Here is a 22387-nt window from a genome sequence, read left to right on the forward strand (position 1 = left end):
TATCAAATTTCTAAGCCATGGACAATTTATGTATGTAAATGGAGAATGTTGACATTAAACATCTCTATTTGGAAGCTAAGAACATAAAATGATGCAGCATCTATTGCTGTTCCAAATGATTGGCCAATTTGTTATTCATTTAAGTTTTAAGTTGTACCAAACACCTTGACTAAAATTAATTTGGCTCGCTTGACTTTCAAAATAAATTGGACAAAATAGTTACTTTGATGTTTTTTTTCAAATAAAATAATAAAAAGTTTCAAAAAACTTGAACCACACATTTTATCTGAAAAATTTCAAACAATATATAAAATTGAGAATGGAAATCGGAAATGTGCCAAAGAGACAACAACTCGACTATAGAGCAGGCAACAGCAGAAGGTCACCAACAGGTCTTCAATGCAAAGAGAAATTCCCCTTAAGCTGGCCCCTAAACAAATGTATACAAGTTCAGTGATAATGAACGCCATACTAAACTCCAAATTGTACACAAGAAACTAAAAGTTTAAATAATGCAAGACTAACAAAGGCCAGAGGCTCTTGACTTGGGACAGGCGCAAAAATGAGGCTGGGTTAAACATGTTTGTGAGATCTCAACCCTCCCCCTATACCTCTAGCCAATGCAGAAAAGACAACGCATAGCAGTTTGACAAACAATAATTTTGATCATTGAGAAGCTTGGTAAGCCTGGACAATAGATGTGATTGAAATGTTTTGCTGAAGTTTACAGAGTTATCTCCCTTTAGTGTTATGTACCAATTTAATGTTACTTTCTTTGGAGTTGAAAAATGCCGAAGGGACATTCAAACTCAATGGTCTAAAAATCTACTGACATCACCATGGCTTAAATAGAAAAAGACAAACTGACAAACATCAGTACATAAACAAAAAAACCCAAAAGGCACAAAATGAGAAATATACCAACAAAATCGTATTGGTTATACCAATTCTGTTGGTTGCATCATGTTTCTGTCTTTCGTTTTTAGTTAAGATATTCTTTTTCATAAAACTGCTCTGATTTTTGTAGATCTCTATTCAATGGTTTTCACAGATCAAGATATGAAGAGATAAAGAAAATAGGTAGGTAATGTCTTTTGAAAGATGATTATAATTAATACTAAATTTATATATTTAAAGGGTGGCATACCTTTAATCCATTTTCAGGTAATTTTGACACAATGTTATTTGATTTCCTTGAAATTGAAGTGGAATTTATCATTGGTACATTAGTTGAGGTTAAAGTGATATATTCTTATTGTTTCAAAAGACCAAGACTTCTTTCTAAAGAGTTGGACATAATTACCAAAAAATAAACATTGTATATGTTCATTGACAACTTAATAAGACATAATTCCCAAATATTTATATGTTCCCAGAAACGGCTGATCAATTTATGAGGTACTATTTGGAAAGTAAGTAATCAGTAACAAATTAAAAACTTATTGTACTATGTCTTTTTATTGTATAAATGTCAAATTGAAGAGTTTTTGAAGCAATAATTAGATACTTATTTGCAACCTGGAAACTTGTTTTGACATTTTTAGCAGCCTCTTTAAATCGGCACTTGTCTGGTCAAGTTTCCTTTTAACCTTCTTTTTTGAGTATTTTGTCTGCATCTTAAGTATTCACTTGGTCAGTTTATAACACCTGTATAAAGACCGTACTTTACAAACTTGACCCATTGTTGTGGGCAGCGTTATAGATTTTTTTGTGCAAATTGATTTTATTTAAACACTAACTTCTTTGACACGTTCTCTGAGTGAGAATGATGGAATATTTCTTCTAAGGCAAGATGCAGCTATCCACCAATTGAATATTGATCAAATAAAATCTTCAATAGGAAACAGACAATTGATGCACAACCATTCTGGCTATGCTTCCTTTAAGTTATGTATGGCCGTTCCTGGAACTTAATTAATTTTCAATTCCAGATCGGTTTAAAAAATTTATAGGACGTAACATTACGTTGAAAACAATCGTAAGTTATATTTACTTTCACTTTTCCTGAGCTGTGTTTTTCCTTTTATAGACTATAATTGTTTTTCTGCATTAGTATTTACGGTGAATTCAATTTGTTTTGATTAGCAGTGGTAAAATTATTTCGTTGGCTATGGTCCAAAGAGTAAAGAAGAGTTATGTATACAAGTTATTAAAACTCAACAGAAATTTTACACTGAAATGAGTTTTGAAGATGCATTTATAGTTTAATTATAAATTATGCTATTATAATAGGTTTACATTTAACTTAGGAACAAATGGTTTATGAGTAAAGGTCAAAATTTATCCAACTTGAACAAAAATGATTTTCAATCACAAATAGATTAATATTTAGGCAAATAGCAAAATGATAAGGTATATGCGCACTTCCACTGTAAATTTTATATGGTGTGTATTAAATTGACCTCAATATATTTAGGTGTCTTTGGTTTTTATGTGGTTGGATTCCTGCCTCATTCTAGTTTACTCTTTAACTCCTAGTCCGAGCTGTTATTTATATCTGTGGAAAGAAAAAGGCTGATTAGTCAGTGCTTAGAAAGATGAAGAAAAGTGACTTTTGCCCAAACAATTCTATTTTACAGTACAAGTCATTTATTCCAGAATATTTATACAAACAATGCATAGCATAGCAGGGGTGTGGAAATATTTGTTGTGAGCACTTGTCCCCGGGCAAGTGAAACCTAAAATTTTACTTGTCCGGAAAAAAATTTACTTGTCCTGATGATCCCAATAAATATTGAAGTATTTCTTGTTTTATGTAGCTAATTTATGATTTTTACTTAGCACTGTTGTGCATCTCAAACAAATGAAATCCATTTGTTTATATGTGTAAAAAATAAGGAAAGTAGGATAGGGTTAACATCAATTGGACATAAACCTAACAGCAAACCAACCAATGAAATGACATGTATAAAAGGACAATTTTGCCGCAGTTTTTGAATAAAATTAAAGCCAGTAATATACTAAATTTGAGGACAGCGATTGAAGAAATATAAACTAAATAATAGATAAACTATTGATTTTGTGGTGTTTCTCTCAACTGACACACTTCTTTTTTTCGTGATTATTTATTATTGTCTTGATGGGCAATTAAAGCGTCCCTTCAGTCTTCTTTTTACCACTTTGACAACAAATAATGTTGATCTTTCATGTATAAATAAGACAAAAACTTAATTTATTTTCCAGGATAACCAGGGGCAATTTGATATTCACGATGTCTGAAATTCTCGCTTCCGTTTTTTTTTTTAAATACTCTGTGTCCTCCATTTGCATTTAAGGTTTTCTACTCGACTCATGACTCTTTTTGTCTTGCTTGCCCAGCTTTTTATTAAGTATTTATCAATCTGAATCTCGATACAAAATTTAAGGAAATGACACTTCCGGTAAATGATGGATAAAACCTAATCGACGATCCCGGGTCAAAGGACAAAGCCAATGGCAATGTTACGCGACTCGGGTTCGCATACTTTTTTTAATTTATTTTGGTAAGCGATCTATTTCCGGTATAATGTAATATTTATCGTCATGAACATTGATGTTTTTACTTGCTGAACATTGGTTTCTTTTACATAAATTAAACATCTTTATACGTTTTGAAATTTATTTTATGTTTTTGTTGGATTTGAACTTTGTCTTGTATATTTTTTTACTTGTCCACGGGCAACCAAGACAAAAATAATTACTTGTCCGGTTGTTCAAATGTACGAGTCGGGCGAGTCGGGCATAGCATTTCCACACCCCTGCATGATAGTATTATCAAAGAGTTGGAACAGAATATTTGAAAATCAAGGTAAAAGGGAATCATGGGATACAATTTCCATAAATGATTCAGGAAATTCTTTGAAAATCTGTTTTGTATTTCAATTTTTGTTGTTGTTATTAAGAATTGAATGCTTCTTTATGTAAATTTATTGGCGTGTAAAAGCGTTGACCGAAGTACATTTTGTATGAAGCGCGGAAGCTTCTAAAATGTACGCACGGTCAACGCTTTTACAACCCTATAAAGTTACAAAAAGAAGCATTCAATACTTATAATTACATTTTTTAGCTAGGATTATAAAAACACGATTTTCATGAAGTTTAATTCTTAAATTCACCTGTGCACTTTAAGTTTATTGTGGGACCTTGTGTCATCATGAATGAAATGTTATTGTCTCATGCAATTGCTTACGGTATAACATGTGATGTGCAATTAGCCAATCAGAATAACGTATTATAATGAAACATACATCTAATGTAATTATTAAAAAATACTTTGTATTTATCCTAGTACAATTTCCATATAAAATGAGTGTTATTTAAGGATTAAGCATTTGCTATCTTTTATAAAACTCCTGGTCTTTTAAATGGTTTCTATTCCATTCTATTGGAAAGGGTTTACTATATATATAATATCTTCTATACCCATCCTGAATCTGTGGTTAACTGTTCAGTGTTTGTTCATCATAAAAGTATAAGGAGAATTTGTATATACTGCTCTCAGTTTGGTTGTCATGACTCTAACATGTACTTACCAGACAAACACAATTACCAACCAGCATCATATTTAGTTTTAAATTGTGGCATGTTAACTACATATAATTTGTCCTGCGATACATTATGTTTAAGTAGAATGGAAACACGTTTAGAATTAAATAATGCTCTCATGCCAAGCCTCTCCAAGCAGTTCCTTGTTTTTTTCTACAAGTAGGAAGCAAATTGTTCAGAACTTGAAATTTCATGAAGAACACATTATCATTTACATGCCAGAAAGACGTTTGGTTCTTTCCCCTTTGATAGAGATTATATTTCTTTATTAAAAGCTGTATCTATTGCATACGTCTTTGTGAAGGGGCCCTGGAGTCTACTATCTTAACGATTTTCTAAAGAAATGATATCACGCCCTGAATAAATTGACTTTTTTAGGATATCTTGGAAAAGTTTGTTCCATAAAAAGGAGAGTTATTACATGTAGATAGGGATTATTACATAAGGCATATGGATAATAGGTGTATTGGGGAACATACAGACTTGCATTCATATATTTTATATTGGATTTTTAACATTCAAGTTTTGTTCAAAGTAGATCTCCTAGGATTATAAGTTAATTAGGTATACAGCAGTCTAAATGATTAACTGTATTATTGTTCCCATTCCAATTGGAAGAGAGTAAAACAATGACATTCATTGAAATAACTCAGCATTTCTGGTAGAATCAGCAGTTATATAATTCCCTTGGTTAGTACAGAGTTGGATGTGTAGTGGTACAATTTATACATTGTTGTTTTAGGAATTGTTGGGTGCATTTATTAATGCAATTTTTCAAGAAAAGACAAAAGATGATGTTCAAACTATTGCAAATTTTGCGATTTTGAAAACTTGCATATATGTCTATGCTTCATGTATCAGACTTGGAGCTCTTATTATTGCAATATTCATCCATTACAATTATTCACATAAATAAAAGCCCTCCAATAATAATTGATTGTATCCTCAACTCCTCCTTTAGAAACAAGTGACTGGAGTTCAACTGAATTTTAACGTAGTTTTGGTCACCTAATGGCATTGAGCACCTCATTTTTGTTTCCCATAGCTATGTTCGATTCCCTTTAATATCCCTTTTCAGGGATGAAAATTTAAGGGACTGAATTTTTGGCTCTCCCTTGACACCATTTGTGAGTATGGTCTTGAGGAAACGATAATAGTTTGTCGGAAGGGGATGATAAATGGCTGACCTGTGTTAAGAGAGAGCCATATCTCTTGGCTCTTGCATGTTAAAGATACCTGTGTAGAGGGCAGGCTAATGCCGCTACAAAGCTGCACTCCCACCCGCAAAGTGGAAAGGGATTTATATAAACAAAACTTGTTTCCCAAGCCACTTTCAATAAATATGTTTAAACTAAACTTACTAGATGATATATTTAGACCACTTGACCCCTAGCACCTCTCCCCATCCCCTAAACTCCCCTATCAACTAAAATTATAATTTTGATGTTTTTATGCATGACGTATGTCAATGTATATATAGAAAATTTACAACTATAGGTCACAGCAAAATCTTCAACAATGAGTAAAATATTTGTAATTCTTATCATCTGAACAGAAAGGTTGTAAAATTGTTTCATTCCATCTGAAGAATTTGCGATGTATTATAAAAAGAATCAAAATGAAACTGGACTAATAATTGTTTTATAATTTACCACTTCAGTACCCAGTTGATTTGAGAAATTTAAGGCTGAAAGAACTCCATGCTGCTGAACAAATTAAATTCCCAGTTTAATTTATAGGAAAGGCTCTGGGGACATCAAAGATTTTAATCTTGTATTATATTGACAAGTTTAATTTTGGTGAAGACAACTTAGTTGTATTTTGAAATCTTTATGTGAAGCCATTATATGAATTCAAAAGACACATTTTCCAATAAAATAGCCATTATGTTGTATTAGTTGCAGTTATAATGTTATTGTGACAGCTATAACAAAGCCTTTTATTACATGGTGTATGTAATATAGTGAAGGACATCTCTTTCCAATTAAACTTTATCCTTCTATTGAATCCTCAAAGTCTGATGAGACTGTGTAAAACTACGATAATTTGTTTATTGCATTCAGCTTGTGTCAAACAACAAAAGAATGTATGATTATTATACATGTATCTATAATTAAGAATTCTGGTAAAAGGTGTTAGTATGCACTGTTGCGTTTTTTCTGAAAAGACTACGATATGAAATGCGACAGATCTGTCAATTTTGATCGGTGCGTGAATTATCTCGGCTACAACTCCATCGCTTGTGTCATGATCTAAGAAGACTCCAGCTTTTGAAACCTTCAATTTCTCATTCCTTCATTCCTTCAGAATTTCCCCTGGAGAGGCCAGTGTTATGTTACTGTTGAGTTTTTCGTACTGTTCCACGATAATTAGATTGACAGGAAGGTGGAGACCATCTCACTGTTTGAATTGTCGTTACACGGTGGTGACATGACAATTTTTTGGCGGTAGGAGATAATTGAAACTGTCAAATACCATCAAGTGGTGAAAGTATGATTGAGAATTACAATGCAAATAGTGGTTTTATGAGAATTGTAGAGGTTAATTAACAGTAAAAGCCTGCGTCGGAATTCTGACTAATTTTTATTTCAATTTTTTTTCTTTAGCTCCGTAATGATGTATCACTCTGTCAAGTTTTTCTGTTGATTACAAAAAATCTAGTTAACTTTTAAGGATCGTAATATTGGTTCATTTAGACGTTATTCAGATTTAAAGTTAAACTGATTCGGGGAGAATTTGATGATATCTCCTCATGATTCATGTGTAAAAATACCTCTTATTTCAGTTACAGTTCCTGCAGGGAAACTGTCAGAGAAAAGTACCAGATCAAATAACCTTGTTACATATACAGGATTTGGATTTCCCTTCAAGGTATCTAAAGTGTATTACTGTTCAAGTTTGATGTTTACTACAAAAATGTATTCATTTAACTGATTTTTGCCAGTCAAGGTTACTCTATTGGCAATAGTATACTTACCTTGGTCTATATTTAGTAAAATTGAATCATTTAAAAGAATATCTGAGAAAGAATTTATTTACAGTCTTATCTAAAATGCCACACAGTTCTGTATTTATATATATGAATTTTCTTCTATGGTTCATCATATATCATGGACATCTTGCTTGATTTTTTCCTAAATCTGAAATCACTGAAAAGACCATGAGATCACCAATTTGTACTTCCATCAACAACATGATCAGTGCCATAAATGGGGCAGAATATGCTTACCTTTCTGAAGCAGCAGAGAACCTGAAATTGACCTAATTTTGTGTATGGGGTTGGTATAGCTCTGTATTTAGTTTCATGTGTTGTGTTTTTAAGAGTGTTGTTTATCTATTTGTTTTTGCCATGGTGTTATGGGATTATCAATCTGTCTTTTTATTTTGCCATGGCATTGTCAATTTGTCTTTGACTTATGAAGTTTTGATATCCACTTAAACCATTTTTTGCACATCTTTTGTGATAGTCATTACCTATGAAAATAATTGATATTATTATACCTCAGTTATCATTTTCTATATAAAATAAGTACACCATATTCTCACTATCTTGAAAATACAATCTTTGAACTATTGGACCGGGCAAAAATTTCCAAGTATTGAACCTCAGGCCTCTACATTAACATTTTTTCTAACTTGTCCCTTCGGACAAGTGGTAATAAAATCAGCTTGTCCGAACTCTTAACTTACTTGTCCGAATTCATAATTGAAAATCTAACATATTGATGATTTATGCAATAATAACACTTGGGCTTTGATTGTACCCAATAAAAGGAGCATTTTGTAATGTTATATGAATACCGCATCAAAATACATTTCATTATTTCAGAATGAAAGTTTTTTTGCAAGACTGTGTTCTCTGACTCAATGTCATTATCATTTGTCAATCATTAAATCATCATTTCTTCCCAAACCACTACGTTCCCCTATGGACCTATTCATTCTTTAGTAGTGGTATGGGTTAAACCAAGGATGTAAATACACCTGGCCACCTTGAACATGTATATGAGTAAACCTTTTTAATTTATTGATGATGTCAAAACAAGCTTTAACAATTTATTTTGATTTGTATATACATTGATATATGATCATGAAGTACATACACATTTCACTAAAAAATCTGCCTTTAGTTTTTAGAATTTTTTTTTTTTTTTTTGTTTCATCTTAAATTTTTATATCATAGATCTTATCAAATAAAACCTCTTTTAATGTATTGTTATGCATAAAAGCAAAATCAAATGAAACATACTTTAATTTAATATTTTAAAGTTTAGGTAAAACTCCACATGGAGGTGCTCCTAATTCAAGGAAGCTTATACTAATTAGATACATTAACATTGGTTTCTTTCCCCTTACTTATATCCCCATGGTCAATGGCTGCCAGCATGTTCAATACTTAATCAGAGACATATTATACAAGTTTTATATGTCTCTAGTTCAATCAATGAATAATTATTTCATTAAGTATAATCAATAAAACAATCATTCATATTTGTGGGAATGTATAAGTCTTGAATTTGATCTATTTTTATCTGACCTTGATTTTTCACTTGTCCCATCGGACAAGTAGTATGGTGAATGTACTTGCCCGACACCTGTGTCCACTTGTCCCGGACAATCGGACAAACGTTAATGTCGAGCCCTGAACCTGGGTGAAACTATTTGACTGCAAGCATCATATTTCGCTGAATCTTAAATGCAACTAGGCGATTTGAGGATTTTGCAAATAACATCATGTTTTACCTATTGTATTTAGTATAGGGTTGATGTCGGTGCAAGACATAGCCTTAGAATTTGAACATATCTATAAGGTAAAAGTTGTGATATGGTTTCTTCTTTTTAATATTACCATAGTTGATTTATCACTGCCATTTATTGTTTGTTGTCTTTTTCGATATAATAAAAACACTTATTGACTGGGTATGAGTGGAATAGTAAGTTTATTGTCCCTCAGATACAACAATTGCCGTAGGCTAGGCCTCAAAACAATAGTTGCTCCTCGGGACAGTAAACATACTATTCCACTCATACCCAGTCAATAAGTATACAATATTGTCCCTCGTAGAACATATACCGGTATTACACTGGCAAGCTCGTGCAATATAACATTCTTCTCAGGACAATATTCCCCAATATTCATGCAATAACCCTATATAATAAATTATAGAATACAAGTTGAAGAAAGAGAATTAAAAACTTTCAATGAAACTGACAGAAAATCTCTGATTTTTAAGCGAAGTGATATTGGGCAAACACCCACTATGGCCCCTTCTATTTGAATCTTTTACCTGCTAAAGCAAAGGTAATGTTTTTTAGAACTAATACCACTATTTATTTCTCTCTGATGCCTTTATATCTTAGTAAAATATAAGATTAAAGAACCTGACTGTCATCCATCCTCCTTAGATCTAGTTACTGGTAATAAGCTTTATCAGATCGGACATTTGCAGCGGATATCGACAAAGTGTAAAAGCATGTTGTATTTCTATAATTGTCCTGGTTCTGTTGACCTCAATCAATGAACAAGAAACTGGCAATGACAGACCTATAATTATGTGTATTGTGGCCAGTGATAAGTTTTACACCAATCTTTTAGAACTAGATCGATACTATTGTCATTGAAATTAACGTTGACATGTTTCTTGTATTAGAATAAAACTGGTAACATGGATTGAGTTTGTAAGAATTTCTAATTGGTATTTATTATTATTGTGATGATATTATTCCCTTATAAGAATAATTATTTGACATATGTTGTATTGCAATTTATAACTGAGAATAGATTTTTATTTGACCCAATTTTTTCACAGTTACCAGGCTCTTAACTAGGAATATCAATGGGGGGGGTTTGGACTCATGAACTCGACTTTAACAGTCACAATTTGATCAGAACGTTTACTTTAACAGTGCTTATTTGGTTTCAAGGAGGTGGGGTACTGGGTCGTCTGAATCCAATGAACCCCCCTGGGGGTATGGTTACATTGTGGTATGATTGTCTCCTCCCTAGGATTATGGAAAGAACAATAAGTTAAACTCAGATTAAGTAAGACTATGGTGTGGTATGATTGTCAATACAGGAATAAAAAAAGGTTTATACTCTAAAATAATGTAATGATTGCCAATGAGACATTTATTCAAAATGATAAATGGACAAAGATGTGAACAACTTTAGGTCAAGGTCAATGAGCAAAACTACTCATGTTGTAAGCTAAGATTAAAAGAACTAGCAAATTTTGTTTTCGGTCAAAAAGATGCGAGTGCATGTATGGATTCAAGGTCTTGTCATTGTTACACAACATAAACTAAGCTAAGAAAACTTATGTAAAGACAAAACACTTAAGCATAAAGATGAAAATATTGGATTTATTGTTAAAATAAAAGTTACCAGACCATGCTGTGTTTCAGTTGTAGGCAATAAAATCTCCTTTTAATTGCAAGACGCATAAAACTTTGGAAAATTTCAAACACAATGGATGATACATTAATTGAAATACAAATTATCTTTATAACAGAAACACTATCTGCATGATACAGATTTGTCTTAATGAAATAGGATAATTATTTCCTTCAACTAATAACATTCATCTTTTATAGGAAGCAAGCAAGGAAGCTATTATTTTTATGCAATTTATCTTTTTCGTGGATAAAAATTCTATTTGATGTTCATCATTATTGTGTTTTCGTTGTGAAATAAATGAAATTTAATGCATCAGTATTGTCAGTTTTTTGTTTGCCGATTACAGAATGCAAACAATGTTATTATTATATTTAAATTCTTTATTCCATTATCGAAGGCTAACGTAATTCTTTCAATGATTTCAATGATTAGAATTCTATAGATGGACAAATTGGTAATTATTGCATTTGGTTATCCAATGTTTAACCATCAACAACAATTGTTTATTTTCGGCTTGCTCAGGCAACATCGTAACAAAACTTGCTGTTTATTACGCAATGGAAAATACAATGTTGGTATTTATTTTGCATAAAATTCACATTAAGTTAGTGACAGAATGTAGCATTTTAATGCGATATTAATTTGCTTCTGTTAAATCTGTCATGACTTTGATTGTAAGTTGAGAATTAATTGGACGAACTTGGAGATTTTATACCCAGGAATCGATTCTCAGGTTTCGAATGACAGTTGGGACAGAAGATCCATACAAATAGTTATAATGATCATTTCTTTATATGATATAATTCTCTTATATAGATTGATATTCATTCAACATAAGTCTCTTATAGATCTATTTAACAATTATATTCTCTATTCATTGCATTTCCTGCTCTAGAATCACCATTGATTATTTGTTTATATGGATGCCACCTTTAACCTTAATAAAGGCAATGTGCTTAAACCATTTACCGGTATGTTAAAATGTCAGCCTCAAGACGCATTGAACTTAACCTGGAATATAAAAAGGTAATTTAAAAGAAAAACTATGAAGTTTGAGAACAAAATATGTTGTCAGGAGAAGTTTAAATAAATAAACTGCAAAATGTCTAAAATTTAAGATGCTTTCAGGACTAATTTCCTTTAAATAACAATTTTGAGCAATATAAATGGTTCACCTGTTATTTAAAAACTACCGGTATTGTAGATATTAAGTAACTCTACAAAACAAATTTATTGCCAAAACTGGGGAGAGAAAAACTTCACATGGCCTTGACTGTTTATAAGGGTTATTGTCCTTGAATAACCTTTGTATCCATTATTTGTTTTTTTGTTGAAACGTTTACGATCTTAATTTTCAAAACTGCCAAACTAGTTAAAAATTTTAAATCAGATATGAATTTTCTTCAAGTCCTAGATCTTAGTTTGTGATGAGGTTCATCAACCAACATTACCACTAGGAATATAATACACACTTAAAAACTTGTGATGATCTGACATTTCAAATTGTCCAGATTCCATATTAGAGTTATTTGCTTAATATGATGATTTTTATCAATTTTAGATCATTTGACATTATTTTGATAACAATAATAGAGACATGTTTACAAATTACAGCAAAACTGAAAAACAGCACGCTGAGATTATATTTTGATTTTTAATGACCACTTAGAAGAGAGCTGTTTGAATGTAAGGGCATACTCAGGGAAGAAGTTGTAAATAAAGGATTTACCCAAATATTCTTGTAAATTACAATCGATTTTGGATATTTTCAAAAGTTATATTCAAAGGGGATGTAACCCAGAAAAATGATAAAAATAAAGACAGTACTATAAATGTAATTTGAGACAAAATATGTCATGTGTCAAAACAATAAGTGGTTCACATCATAAATATCTAATGTCCATAAATAATTAGACCCAAGTCTATCAATTGAAGGCCAATTTATCAAGATGCATGTGCGAAGGCAATAAGTACAAGGTTCTATACGGGAAAGTTTCTTTAAACATCAATAGACAATAAAACAGTAGGATAGATGTTGATTAAAAGCTTTGACTGAAATTGTATCATTAATTATTAAAAGAGTCTATTCCCTTTCCTACAACTCAATTTTCACATGATTACACAGTAGGCAAACAATAAAAGTGAAAAATGACCAATAATAAAAAATATCGTGCAGAGATTCACGCCAGTAAACTGCAGTTCTATTGTTATTCCATTCATTACTAAATATTGATAGCTGTTTTAATGTTTCTTTGTCCATCATACTGTATTTCTATCATTTTTCATTTTAATCGTGAAATTTGTCATTTTGTCACTAAATAAAAAAATAATACTCTATAATGTGAGATTTCAAAGGGATTCGGCAAAATGAAATTATTTTTATATGATTTGAATCGCAGTTAATGAAAGTAATAAGTTCAAACGAGGCTCTTAAATGGTTGATTTGTGCATTTCTATTGAATGCTAGTTGTTTCTAGTTTAACATGGATTAACAATAGCTGATCATGATTTATTGGGGATTAATTCATACTATTTCTGCTTAATGTTCTTTTTTACAAAGATCTACCGAGAAGTTCTAAAGTGGGAGGGTGTGACAAAGCTTCTTTTTGGCCTTGGATCCAAAAATGAATTAAGAGTTGTGTTAATTTATTCCATAGATATTTACAATTAAGACATTAGTCTTAAGACATATATCCATTGTTCTAATTCTACTTAAAATTCTTATTTTATCCTTCAATACTTACTAAATACAGGAAATAATACAAACTCTGCCAACAATACCATTTACATTTTTATGATTAGAATAAGATTTATTGATCAGCTTTATTAACCCAAATATTTCAAATCCGTGATTTACCTAAAAATGAAAACATGAAAAAAATAGAAGTTTATCAATGATCATCAATGTTCTTTGGTAAAAAACAAATCTCCATTTTTCAAACAAAATGTGTTTTTGTTTTGAAAAATAATGGTCCTGGTCTACAAGATCACAGACTGCAAAGAGCACCAATAGTTATAAGTGTGATGTCCTAGGATAGTTAGACATTTCCAAATGAGTAAGCATTTGCAATCTTTATTGATACACATGAGAAATATTGGTCTTTGTACTAGTAGTTGGATAAGGTTTTTGTGTAGACTGCTGAGTTGTACTATTCCACTGGACTTTTGTACAATTTGAATCTTTATGATCTCAAATTAATTGAAATAGACACATTGTCATGGCTGTTCAGTAAAGACATTAGACAACTATATTTTTATGACTCAATTGAGACATTGGTTTTCTGTGATAAAATAATTACAAAGTTATTACCTCAAAAACAAGTTATAACAGTAATAAACTGTCCTGATAAAACATAGGAGCAAAACTTTATATGTAGAAATCAATAGAGACCTGGCCAATTACCTCGCTAGACTTATGTCATTTTGAGTAGATAAAGAACTGTCCATAAACAAACTGTTAGTCCAATTGCCAATATAAACATTCGTAGAAAAAATATGAAAAGCAGAATGCTTGATATTGGTATATTCCCTGGCGATTGTATTGATTGGTTTTGATAGAATTCAGTGCCATTGCATATTGCCTTATCTTTTATTACATACAAAGAATATAGATTGTGACTTGTTGTGAAATTAAGTCCCATAGGAAGGCAATTACCATCCATAAACTTGATGATATCATCTCCCGCCGATGAAATATTTTGCTATTTTACGTGAGAGCGAGTATAATAATTACATTGAAAAGAAATTAACATGTATCTATCTACATATTATAAACTTGTTAAATCATCAAATATGTTTTTCTCTGCTTTTATAAACTTGTTAAATCACCATATATGTTTTTCTCTACTTTTCTCAAATAGTTTGAAGTTACAGTAATTAAATAATTCCATTTATTTCAAGTGACAAATTACATACTAGATAATGCATGTTTTGCAACCGATACTATCAACAAACTTATTGTTGACTTTGATCGGACGTAATTTTCACACCACATTAGTAAGAATAGAAACATACAATCACACGTTCTTGGTTATATCGTTTACTGTTACAGTGGTAATGTACGAGATAATATCAGTGTTCCCTGTACTTTTATAAATCTAACACGTTATAATGGCTTTTAAGCTTATCCTGTAAACAGAACCTTAGATCTGCAGGATGGACAGAAATCAAGGCAGAATTTGTTCTAACTATATTATGAAGATTTTTTTATGGGTATAGAAGTGCCATTATAGAATTTACATCAGGGACAACATTTTTGATAGCCGTCTCTTTCTGCATGATTAATTATAGGATTGTACTTAGTTATCTTTTGATTTCGTGTTGCTGTTTCTTTATTTCAGATGTATTTTTTATAGATACTCCTTTGAAAGTTTTACTTCAGAAAATTTCTCACAGATGATTCCAAGATAATATGTTTGCATGTTAAAATTGTCCTATACCTCATGATAAAAATTGCAACAAGTTGAGATGGTTAAGTGTAAAGCAAGGATTGGTTTTTGTTTTTTGTTTACAAGATAAGTTTTAGATCAAGTCTTTGTAAGTTTGATATTTTGTACTACAAGTCTACATAAACTGGGTAGGGTTTTTATCACTATTTACTCCAGTATGAAGTCACATCATTGAATATTGATTAACATATATATATATTTATAGTTTAAAAAATAAAAACACAAAAAATCACATCATAAATCGAATATTGTTTCTGTAAGCGCTTTCACCGCATCTCCTGCGGTTCATCAGACAGAATTGTTATGGTTAATAGTAACGACTTGTGACGTTATGTTATAGTAACAATTTGTGACGTAACGTCAGGAGGTAATTGTATATATCTTACGGAATTTTATTAACGAACCGAATTTCACTTCCTATTTAATGTCGGCTTATATATTTATATATATATATATATAAGTATTCTTTTTGAGGAGTGTTTAACATATAGGGATGTTATTGAGAAGTGTTTCAACTATAGGGGATTTCAATCTTGTCAAACTAATTGCTTCTTGATGTGCTGTGATCTACACAGGTATCATAGATGATGAGAAACTACCTATCAATACTCAACACTGCTTATTGAATCAATAACAGTGAGTCAACACTGAGTTTGTGAGTTCGAACCCAGCTTGTGCCAGTGCACTTGATTCCAATCTTAATTGCCTAGGATTGTCTGTTTTCCTATTGAAGGTTGGTTGTTTTCTCTGGGCACTCTTGTTTCCTCCACCAATAAAAACTGGTCACCACAGAATAGCCCAAAAGTGGTGCTTAAAAGTGGCGTTAAAAGACCAACAATAAATCAACACAGCTTATTGACATTTCTATGTAAACCTGCAGAAATAGGTAGGTCAAAATCCTCTTACAAAGACATTGTAATTCTAGAAATTAGTTCATGTATAGCTTTGATTCTAACTTTGGTCTAATTCAATTTTCAAAGAAAGTGTAATTCTAGAAGTATGATTTTGATTCTGACTTTGAATACCTGTGTTACATCATCTAGTTGCTTTTCATTAAAAACAGAACTACCGACACGATTCTGCCGACTCTATTTTCTATTGATTAACAGTAGAACTGTCTATCATATAATGATGGAAATTCCATTTTCTATGTAACACATCGTGATTTATATTGAATACAGTATACATGTTTGTGAATTTTTATCCATATTTCTACGTATAAATGAATTTGAAAAATCTGGATTTGTTTGTCTCTGCCAGTTGCATGTCTGCAAGCGACAAAAAGCTTAAAACTGGCAATGAAATTGATTATTAAATCACAATGAATTAATCTTTTTTTTATATATAAATTGAATTATGGTTTTTATATTTGACTCATACTAGAGGTCTTTTTATTTTATTTGGATGATATTAATCTTATTAGGGATGTCAGACTGTTGATGCCTTTGGCTCCATGCTGCTTAACAAATTCAAGTTATGTATAAAGTCAGGAATGATAAGGAAAAACTTCATGTCAACTCCCTCAGATTTTCATTTACATTTAATCTGGCTTTTTAGTCTATATTGGTTGTGCTATTCACACAGGTTGGAGTGGTCCCTTGAATTAGTATTATATTTAGATATTGATGTCAGATGTTTGGGTGTTGGTGGTAAAATATAAAATCTCTTACAATTTGTCTGTTACAAGAGTTATTTAGAACTTGCCATATATTTTTTTTTTCTCCTTTTGAAGATATCATTGTTATGTGTTCTATTTTATATGAACATCATAGACAATTTGTCCATCTGTCCAGGGGCCTCAGTGGCTGAGTGGTCTAAGTAGTTTACCACTGTTATCACTAGGCAGTCAACACTGAGATTGTGGGTTCAAACCCGCTTGTGCAGTGCACTAGACCTAGACTCCAATCTAAATTGATTAGGATTGTGAAGGTCAGTGGTTTCCTCTGGCTTCCTCCACCAATAAAAACTGGCCATCACAAAATAGCCCAAAAGCTGTGCTTGAAAGTGGTGTTCAAACACCAAAAATAATAAATTAAAAAAACATCTATCTGTTCTTGGCTGCTTGGCTATTTATTGTGATTTATAGTCATTGGAGAAGCAAGAGGGAAATAAAGCTTTGCACTCTAACTGGTCTGTCCTTCTAAGAAGTTTTCCCAAACATTATATATGCTTTAATCTATTGATAGGTATTTGTTTTACCTCATAGTCATGTCATAAGATGTAACAATGAATTGAATATGTTTCTTTTGTCTTAGGTACAATTTTATCTTTAATTTCCTCTATGCATTGATTAAGACATAATTACAGAGTTAATTTTAACAATTTTGTACATGTATCATAGCTAAACGAATCTGACTGAAATGGCTTTTCAAAGTGACACAATCCCCTAAAATTAAACTACATTCTGGTTGATTTTTTGTTTGCAGAGTTTTGGATAATCGGACTTAATACATCCTTTAAATCGGACTTAATACATCCTTTAAATCGGACTTAATACATCCTTTAAATTAACATTTCCCAATTATGTCAAGTATTTAAACTATATAGATATCCTTCCATTTATTCTTCAGTAACAAATTACCAAAATCAGAAAGCAGGCATATTTAATGAACTTGTTGAAGCAGTTAAATTGTGAACTTGGTGAAAAAGACTTTCTCAGCTATTATTTAGTACATCATAGAGGTAAACTAGAGTTTGTACCTTCAACGTAACCATAAAGATTCATATTAACTATAAGTAACTATAAGTAATGATCATCCAAAGAAAGATAACTAAATAATAACCCTCCAGTACAGAGGTGTAAATAATTTATCTATTAGACCTTGCTTAAATACTTATAAGAAAACAAACTGTAAATTTGAAGTGCTAGCAATGATATCAGGTACTTCAGTAAGATATGTTGTCAAGGAATACAATCCAGGGGAGATTACCCATGTTTGTATATTGATAAACCTATCGATACAGGTGTTTGACTACCTGTCCAGTTGAGATCATGATGATCAATTTGACATGGATTTAATGTAATATGTTTGACAGAAATCTGTAAATGATGAGGTGTTAAATGTGTTCAGATTTTAGCTTGTCGCTAAGGAAGGATCAATTGTACTATTTAATACTCTTTACAATTGCATGGATGGGATAATATTCTCTTGTCCAATGAAAATTTTTATATGAATGTGCATTGAAAGGTGGTTAATTAGATAGATTTAAAAAGTTTTGATATGAAAGTTTATGTTAGTTAGGCATTGCTAGTAATGTAAAGATATGTTACTGATTTTAGTGATAATCAATGTTAAAAAGCTAGAGTACACTCACACTGCAATGACGCTTTCATCTTGAAATTCCTCTACAAAGAGGAAGAAATTCATGTTTTTGAGTAAGATAGTTTAGAAAAATGTACTATAAAATCACAAATATTTGGCCATAAGCTGCCCGGGAAGCTGCCTGGTCTGCTCACTGCTACAATTTTTGTAACCAGGGTAAGAAGGGTTCCATTGAAAGATAACAACAGAAACCAGAATATCAAGATGGCAACGTAGAGCTTACAACAGATACCATGATATGAAGATGACAGCACTGAGCCAAAATACCAAAGCACAGCAGAGACAACAGATATTATTATATGATGATAATGGCTCTGAGCCAACAACAGATATCAGAGAACAGCATAGAGACAACAGATATCAGAGCGCATCAAAGAGACAACAGATACCATGATATGACGATGGCAACCCTGAGCCAAAACCAGATACCAGGAAATAAAAAATCCCAGCACAGAGCCAACAACACATCAGGATTTGAAATGGACAGCACATAGCCAACAATTCATATCAGAATGAGACATGAAATAGCCAACCCAGAGACAAAACACATATCAAGACATAAAGGGCAACTCAGAGGCAACACAACATATTAGTATAGCACAGAGACAACAATGACTGCTGATGGAACAGCAACCAAGAGACAACAACACATATCAGGATAAGAAATGGACATCTGAAAGACAACAATAGATATTAGGATAGCACAGAGACAACAATGACTGCTGATGGAACAGCAACCAAGAGACAACAACACATATCAGGATAAGAAATGGACATCTGAAAGACAACAATAGATATTAGGATAGCACAAAGACAACAATGACTGCTGATGGAACAGCATCCAAGAGACAAGAACACATATCAGGATAAGAAATGGACATCTGAAAGACAACAATAGATATTAGGATAGCACAGAGACAACAATGACTGCTGATGGAACAGCAACCAAGAGACAACAACACATATCAGGATAAGAAATTGACATCTGAAAGACAACAATAGATATTAGGATAGCACAGAGACAACAATGACTGCTGATGGAACAGCAACCAAGAGACAACAACACATATCAGGATAAGAAATGGACATCTGAAAGACAACAATATATATTAGGATAGCACAGAGACAACAATAACTGCTGATGGAACAGCATCCAAGAGACAAGAACACATATCAGGATAAGAAATGGACATCTAAAAGACAACAATAGATATTAGGATAGCACAGAGACAACAATGACTGCTGATGGAACAGCAACCAAGAGACAACAACACATATCAGGATAAGAAATGGACATCTGAAAGACAACAATAGATATTAGGATAGCACAGAGACAACAATGACTGCTGATGGAACAGCAACCAAGAGACAACAACACATATCAGGATAAGAAATGGACATCTGAAAGACAACAATAGATATTAGGATAGCACAGAGACAACAATGACTGCTGATGGAACAGCAACAAAGAGACAACAACACATATCAGGATAAGAAATGGACATCTGAAAGACAACAATAGATATTAGGATAGCACAGAGACAACAATGACTGCTGATGGAACAGCAACCAAGAGACAACAACACATATCAGGATAAGAAATGGACATCTGAAAGACAACAATAGATATTAGGATAGCACAGAGACAACAATGACTGCTGATGGAACAGCAACCAAGAGACAACAACACATATCAGGATAAGAAATGGACATCTGAAAGACAACAATATATATTAGGATAGCACAGAGACAACAATGACTGCTGATGGAACAGCATCCAAGAGACAAGAACACATATCAGGATAAGAAATGGACATCTGAAAGACGACAATAGATATTAGGATAGCACAGAGACAACAATGACTGCTGATGGAACAGCAACCAAGAGACAACAACACATATCAGGATAAGAAATGGACATCTGAAAGACAACAATATATATTAGGATAGCACAGAGACAACAATGACTGCTGATGGAACAGCATCCAAGAGACAAGAACACATATCAGGATAAGAAATGGACATCTGAAAGACGACAATAGATATTAGGATAGCACAGAGACAACAATGACTGCTGATGGAACAGCAACCAAGAGACAACAACACATATCAGGATAAGAAATGGACATCTGAAAGACAACAATAGATATTAGGATAGCACAGAGACAACAATGACTGCTGATGGAACAGCAACCAAGAGACAACAACACATATCAGGATAAGAAATGGACATCTGAAAGACAACAATAGATATTAGGATAGCACAGAGACAACAATGACTGCTGATGGAACAGCAACCAAGAGACAACAACACATATCAGGATAAGAAATGGACATCTGAAAGACAACAATATATATTAGGATAGCACAGAGACAACAATGACTGCTGATGGAACAGCATCCAAGAGACAAGAACACATATCAGGATAAGAAATGGACATCTGAAAGACGACAATAGATATTAGGATAGCACAGAGACAACAATGACTGCTGATGGAACAGCAACCAAGAGACAACAACACATATCAGGATAAGAAATGGACATCTGAAAGACAACAATAGATATTAGGATAGCACAGAGACAACAATGACTGCTGATGGAACAGCAACCAAGAGACAACAACACATATCAGGATAAGAAATGGACATCTGAAAGACAACAATAGATATTAGGATAGCACAGAGACAACAATGACTGCTGATGGAACAGCAACCAAGAGACAACAACACATATCAGGATAAGAAATGGACATCTGAAAGACAACAATATATATTAGGATAGCACAGAGACAACAATGACTGCTGATGGAACAGCATCCAAGAGACAAGAACACATATCAGGATAAGAAATGGACATCTGAAAGACGACAATAGATATTAGGATAGCACAGAGACAACAATGACTGCTGATGGAACAGCAACCAAGAGACAACAACACATATCAGGATAAGAAATGGACATCTGAAAGACAACAATAGATATTAGGATAGCACAGAGACAACAATGACTGCTGATGGAACAGCAACCAAGAGACAACAACACATATCAGGATAAGAAATGGACATCTGAAAGACAACAATAGATATTAGGATAGCACAGAGACAACAATGACTGCTGATGGAACAGCAACCAAGAGACAACAAAGCATATCAGGATAAGAAATGGACATCTGAAAGACAACAATAGATATTAGGATAGCACAGAGACAACAATGACTGCTGATGGAACAGCAACCAAGAGACAACAACACATATCAGGATAAGAAATAGACATCTGAAAGACAACAATAGATATTAGGATAGCACAGAGACAACAATGACTGCTGATGGAACAGCAAACAAGAGACAACAACACATATCAGGATAAGAAATGGACATCTGAAAGACAACAATAGATATTAGGATAGCACAGAGACAACAATGACTGCTGATGGAACAGCAACCAAGAGACAACAACACATATCAGGATAAGAAATGGACATCTGAAAGACAACAATAGATATTAGGATAGCACAGAGACAACAATGACTGCTGATGGAACAGCAACCAAGAGACAAGAACACATATCAGGATAAGAAATGGACATCTGAAAGACAACAATAGATATTAGGATAGCACAGAGACAACAATGACTGCTGATGGAACAGCAACCAAGTGACAACAACACATATCAGGATAAGAAATAGACATCTGAAA

At 32.5% G+C, this 22387-nt stretch overlaps 1 long non-coding RNA gene across 1 annotated transcript in view; it reads left to right on the plus strand.

The window, feature by feature from the left end:
* The first annotated feature begins 1029 nt into the window (after positions 1–1029).
* LOC134723163 (uncharacterized) overlaps positions 1030–22387 on the plus strand; it is a 63787-nt gene continuing 42429 nt past the window's right edge. The window contains exons 1-2 of the long non-coding RNA XR_010107999.1: positions 1030–1080; positions 1932–1978. This is a non-coding gene — a long non-coding RNA (uncharacterized LOC134723163). The remainder of the gene's footprint in view (positions 1081–1931; positions 1979–22387) is intronic.

The sequence above is a fragment of the Mytilus trossulus genome, chromosome 6 (assembly GCF_036588685.1).
Source record: "Mytilus trossulus isolate FHL-02 chromosome 6, PNRI_Mtr1.1.1.hap1, whole genome shotgun sequence".
Lineage (NCBI taxonomy): Eukaryota > Metazoa > Mollusca > Bivalvia > Mytilida > Mytilidae > Mytilus > Mytilus trossulus.